The following is a 6000-nucleotide window of genomic DNA, read 5'->3' on the forward strand; positions in this document are numbered from 1 at the left end:
GGACAGGCTGTGAGACGGGGCCCGTCTGTGCACCCTCACCCCACCCCTAGGGTCTGTGGGGAGGGGGCCGGGTAGCCAGTCTCCCCGGCGGGCAGGCGGGCAGGCCCACTGCTTTATGAGCTCGGGTTGTCTCCGAGCAGGAAGACCAAATGGGGAGGTGTCGGGGGCGGGGAGCAGGAAACACCTGGCTGCAGAGCCAGACGGCAGCCTCCACCTGCCTCCCCCCCCCCCACGGAGCCCCCTCCCCATAACCACTTCCTCTGGCAGAAGACCCCCACGGCGGCTGCCATCTGGACCACACGCCCCCCGCACTGAGTTTCAGACTCCTGTTTTCCTCTGTTCCTCTCGCGCCATCCCCCCGGCCCCAGCCCCAAGCCCTGCAAGGCACAGGGCACACAGCAACGCCTCATGAAGGCTTCTGTCCGCCCGCGTTCACCTGAGGGGCCTGGTGCTCCTTTAGGAGCCAAGGAGAAGCCAAGCCCGCATCCTTGCGCCCCAGCCGGGCGTCTGGCTCTTCTCAGCCAGCGACTTCCAAGCCCTCCAGGCTCCAGAACGTGGGGATGCCTGGGACACACGCACGGATGCCCAAGTCTCTCCGGGTCTGCAGGGGGGCCTTGGAATCTGCTTGTGTAACAAGCAGCCCTTCCAACCAAGCAATGATGGCACCACTGGCTTCCAGATGGGGAAACCGAGGCTGGGGGAGCCTGGCGGGGGGTCCTGCCTCCCCCCCGCAGGCCTCTCCCCATCCTGCTGTCTCGTCAAGGGCTTATGGAGAGCCAGCCCGCCCTCTCCTCCACAAACACATCGGTCTGGCTACAAAAGCGCTCCTGCTACCTGGAAGCCCAAGGGCCCCGCGGCCCGCGAGTGAGAGTGGCCGCGGAGCTCCTGTCTAGACCTCCTCCACATTTGTTCCTAATTTCACGCTCCGCGGGCTCCCAGATTCCTGGGTTTGGTAATAAATAGACAGGGAAGTGCTCAGCAGCCCCGTGGCTGGTCTCAGGATATTCTCCAGAGCCTGGCTGGGCTGGGCCGGGCCGGGCTGGGCCAGGCTGGCGGCGCGGGGCCTGGAGGGGCAGTTCCAAGCAGCCCCTGGAGATCTCCTCCCCAAGCTCCCCAAACTGCAGGCCCACCTGGTGCGGGGCCCAGGGAGCCAGGCCTGTGCCCACCACCAGGTGGAGGCCAGACAATGCCTGCAGTGAGGCGGGGGGAAGGGGGGCTGGTGCTGCCAGGCGTGGCTGGGAGCTGGTGTTCAGGAAGCCAAGGATGCCCTGGGCTGGCCTGCTGCACGCTATGGGCTCCTTGAGGGACTGCCAGGAAGAGCACAAGGCACTGGCCATTTCTGGGGCTCACAAACTTCCAGAAGTTCTCCCCAGGCCCCTGCTGAAGAGCCCCCGTCGGGGTCAGCACTGGGGGAGCAGGGCCTTGCCTGGGGTTCCCGGCTCTGTTCAGGACGGTTCATCCAGCTTCTTTCTCCCCTCGACTCCCCCCGGGATGGCCGCCCCACCCGCACTCCCCAGGCCACGTGGGAAGCAGGGAGTAGATGCATCTCTTTGCAAGATGACCCCACCCACATAGTCCAGGGGTAAACCGAGGCTGGAAAAATGAAGCAACCCACCGAGCAAGCAGGGACCTCTGGTCTTTGTGTTCCTTCCGGGCCTACTGTGCACGTGGCTGAGGCAGCAAAGGGGAGGCCATGCACCGTGCAGCGAGGACTCAGCACCTCAGCACAGACCCCAGGCCCTGAGTGGCTGGGGCGCTTGGGCCATGGCCGGGCAACTGGAGGGAGCTGCTATGCCGGCCCCACCGGGACTGGCCAGGCGGCTCAGCCTCCCTGCTGCCTGGGAAAGAGGGCACCCCCAGCTGGGTGGGCTTCCTGCCACCTCTGGCACGGTCCCCAGGCAGTCGCCGTCCCCTTCCTCAGGAACCTTCGGGAAGGCCCTCCTGGCCTCTGTCACAGAGCCCCGCCGAAGCCACGCAGGTCCTCCTGGTCCTTTGGGGGCAGTGGACAGCACCCAATCATGCCCGTGGAAGGGCCAGCCTGTGGGGCCCTTTTATGAGGCAGGCTACCACGCTGTTCCTTGCCCTCAGAGCCTGCTCCAAAATTAATTCAAGTCTGAGCTGTCACTGTTGCCGTTCGTCCCAGAGGCCCTGCCTCAGCACCCCGTCCTGCTCGTCCAGAGGAGCGGACCCTCGGTGCGCAGGGAGGCGAGTGGTCGGGTACGGCTGGCTCCCCCGGCTCTGTGGGGACCAGGCTTGGTGGTGTGTGCTGCTGTCCGCTCTCTGTCGGACAGGTGGCCGGGCCCCCCAAAGAAGGAGTCCTACCCAGAGTCACCCTGGATGTGTGCCGCAGAACCAGGGCTGGGCACCGGCCAGCGACCCTGAACCCGATCCTTGGGCCCCGAGGTGGGGGTGGGGGTGGGGGTGGGGGGGGTGGGAGGAGGAGGCAACGCCCCCATTGTCTGGTGTGGAGCTCAGCAGTGTCTGGCCCTAGGGCCCCAGCCGCCCCCAGACCTCTCCTGTCTGACCTCCCGTGGTCTGAAGGACGTAGGTGGGTCTGTAGACGCTCACAGTTCATGCCCAAGTGCCTCCAACACAGCAGAGAGGCTGCCCAGGGGTTCCCCCGCCACCCTCCTGCTCATGTTGCCCTGCTGGGGTTCCTCAACCTGTCTGGATAGGTCACTGCCCCCCTCACAGACCCCGGGGGGGGGCTCCCAGTACCTCACATTAGTAAGAAGCACATTATCTTGTCCTGAGCACCCTTTGTGCCCGGGGGGGGGGGGGGGCTCCCAGTACCTCACATTAGTAAGAAGCACATTATCTCGTCCTGAGCACCCTTTGTGCCTGGCGGGGCATGACACCCTTCACCAACATCTTTAATCCCTGGACAGTCTGAGCAGGTTTATCATCACCCCATTTCACAGACAAGGAAACAGAGCCAGAGAAGTGCACAGGGGTCACGTGGTTTGGGGTGGGGGAGCAGGGTTGAACTTCGGTGCGCCGCCCCAAAGCTGGTGTCTGGTGTTTTCCCTCCTCCTGGCTGCCCCCCACGGCTTGCCTAAAGGTGTGAGGGACGGGACAGGGGTCCATCCTCCTCCTTGCCCCATCCGACTACAAGCCCCATGAAGGCAAGAGCCCGGTCTGCCATGTTTCCGATGCCCTTCTGTCACTGGGGGTCAGCACAGCACAAGGACACAGTGAGGGCTCCGAAATAGGGGGGATTGGAATGGGGTTGGGTCCAGTTGGCAAGCCCCCGCTGACCAGGCCCTGAGCTTGGGGAGGAAGGGGTGGGGTCTCGCCACTGTGGCCCTCACCTCCTGGACCTGCCTGCCCCCCCAAGGCTCCTGGGCAGGCGGGGAGGGTGAGCACCAGCTCAGCTGCAGTCGGGCTGCCTTTTTCTCCCCCTTAAGAGTAACAGTGGGTAGAAGCTGGGTTTGCAAAACCCTTTCTGCTGCTTGACTTAAATTTCTTTTTCTGTTTTCAGCTTCCTCTTCCAAGAACTGAGTGCCGCTCCTGGGCCCAGGTCAGAGGGTGGAGGTGCACAGGACGGAGCGCGGTCGGAGCTTCCGTTTATTAAACACACACCACGTCCCAGCACTGAGTTGAAGCCTCTACCCTTGGTATGTCACTTAACCCTCATGGACACTCTCCGCCCAGGCCCCTTGAGCGTCCCCATGTGAAGACAGGGACACTGAGGCACAGAGCACAGCGTATCCGGGTCTGGACACAGGGAGGAAGCACAGCCAGGCGGCTGACTCCAGGCCTTTGCCCATCCCTACAGCTCGGCACCTCGAGTTTGATGAAACCCTAATGACCCTCTTCCGTGGGCCTGGCCCATCTTCTGCATCATGAGCTGCCTTCTTGACTGCGAGCTCAGTGAGGCGTCACCTTGATGCACAGGCCCTGGCAAACCGCAAGAGCTCCACATATGCCTGTGGAGTGAGTCACCAGCCAAGGCAGTGCCCTTGGGAGCTGAACGCCGGGGGAGGTAAAAGGGGAGGGGAGACTTTGGGGCCATAGATGAATTTCGGGAGGGGGAAGACTGAGGAGACCCTGAGCACATTTGCTTTTGCTCCTTGCTCTGGCTGTGTGCCCTGGGGAAAGCCCACGGCTCCTGAGAGCGCTCCTGGAGAGCACTGACGCCTGTATTCCTGGTGCTGTGGGGGGAATGCACGCATCGCCCCATTCAAGCCTCATCATCATCCTTGGGGTTCACAGATGAGAAAACTGGCGGTCATGGAGATGATGTCACCTGCCCAAGGGCGCACAGCCGGCGAGAGGCAGAAATGGGGCCCGGGCGAGGACATGGGGGGCTTTTTCAGAAAGGCTGGCTGCCTCTGGCATCTCACGGGATTGGACAAGCACCTCGTCAGTCACTGGCAGCCAGCTGGGTCCCACTCCCAGGGCCTGGGGCGGGGCCGGGGGCACTAGGTCCCCTGTCCCCTGCGGGGGGTGGTGAGTGCTCGTGAGCAGTTCAGGGCAGAGGGTTGGCACAGCGATCAGGCAGGCTTCCGGGAGGAGGCAAGGGCGGGGGGGGGCAGGTTGAGGGGGTGGGGAGCCAGCCCCCCAACCCCCCGGTCACAGAGAGCCCAGCTCTTGTAGAACAGAAAACCAACCTCTCTGCCCCCAGGGCCTCCCTCTGCCCTCCTCAGCCACCAACCTGGCCGCCCTGCAGACAATCAGCTCCTGAGGCTGCTCTGGGCCTGTGACTTCTTCACTCAGAACATCCCTAGCTGGTGAAACCAGAATCCGGGTCCCGCCCAGATCCCCTGCTCAGGAACAGTGGGAACCTGTGCTTTAACGAGGCCCACAGGGGAGCGACAGGCTGGCCCCAGGCCGCACATCAGGACCACCCGGGCAGCGCATCATCGCCCAGCCCTGCCCCAGGCCAAATATGTGAGGGTCCCGGGGGCGGGCCCAGGAACCGGGCCTGCTGGGTTGGGACCGCAGACACCTGTGGATGCCCTGTACTGCCTGCCATGCTAGGGGTGCCCCCCCTCCGGGACCTGGGCTGCACTGGGGGTGCCCCTCCCCGGGGGACTCAGGAGGTGCTGGGCCCTGATGCAGGCTTCACCGCGTGGCCCTCACTGGTCCAGGAGCTCCGGGTGGCTGTCTCCATTCTGTAGGGATGCAACCTGCCCAAGGGCAGAGAGCAGGAGCGGACATCCCCATCGTGGTGAGGCCCTGCTCTGCAGTCCAGCTGGGACCCCTGCATCAGCTTGATTCCTCCCTTACAGCCAACCTCCCTCAAATCCTTCCCCTTAGCTCCTGGGGAGCTCAGCAGCCCCGAATCGGCCGCCGCAATCATGCCCCTAGCCCAGGCCACTCTCCACATCTCAGCTGAGCCGCCACGGCTGATGACACCTGTTCTCTTGTGGAGCCCTCACCACCACCACCACCTGAGGCCCAGCTCCGATACCTCCTCTTCCAGGCAGCCTGCACTCATGCCAGTTGGGGCGGGCTTCTCCCTCCCAATCCTGGTGTGTCTGGGAGTCAGAAAGACTTGGGTGTGAATCCAGACTCTCCTCCTTAGTGTCAGGATGACCACAGGCCTTGGTTCCCTCATCTTTAAAGCAGGATGTAAATGCCTGTCTCCAGCCCCCCTCTTCCTCCTTCCCACAAACACCCACTGAGTGCCGGCAGTGTGCCAAGCGTGGCAATGACTGGGACCAGCGAGCAGGGCCGTCGGGCCAGACGCGCACTTGACACAGAGCTTTAAGTGCCACCCAAGGCCCAGAGATGACAGTGGTCTCCACGGAGCCTGCACTGACCTCTCCTTTGTGTCTCTGTTCGGAAGCCTGTGACTTCTCTCCTCTCAGGTTGCAAGCTCTGGGGCCCAGTCCATCTCAGCACCCAGCTCAGGGGGCTCAGGAAGGGCTAAAGAGACGAATGCAGACATACGGGGTGAGGTCGGGTCTGGAGAGCTGGGGGCATTTCTAAGAGTCCACTAACAGGTATCATTTTGATGATTTCTTGACAAGACGAGGCCCCACACGCAGACTG

This window comes from Eumetopias jubatus, unplaced genomic scaffold (assembly GCF_037043125.1).
Source record: "Eumetopias jubatus isolate StellerSeaLion01/CBP00866 unplaced genomic scaffold, mEumJub1_p1.0 scaffold_15, whole genome shotgun sequence".
Classification (NCBI taxonomy): domain Eukaryota; kingdom Metazoa; phylum Chordata; class Mammalia; order Carnivora; family Otariidae; genus Eumetopias; species Eumetopias jubatus.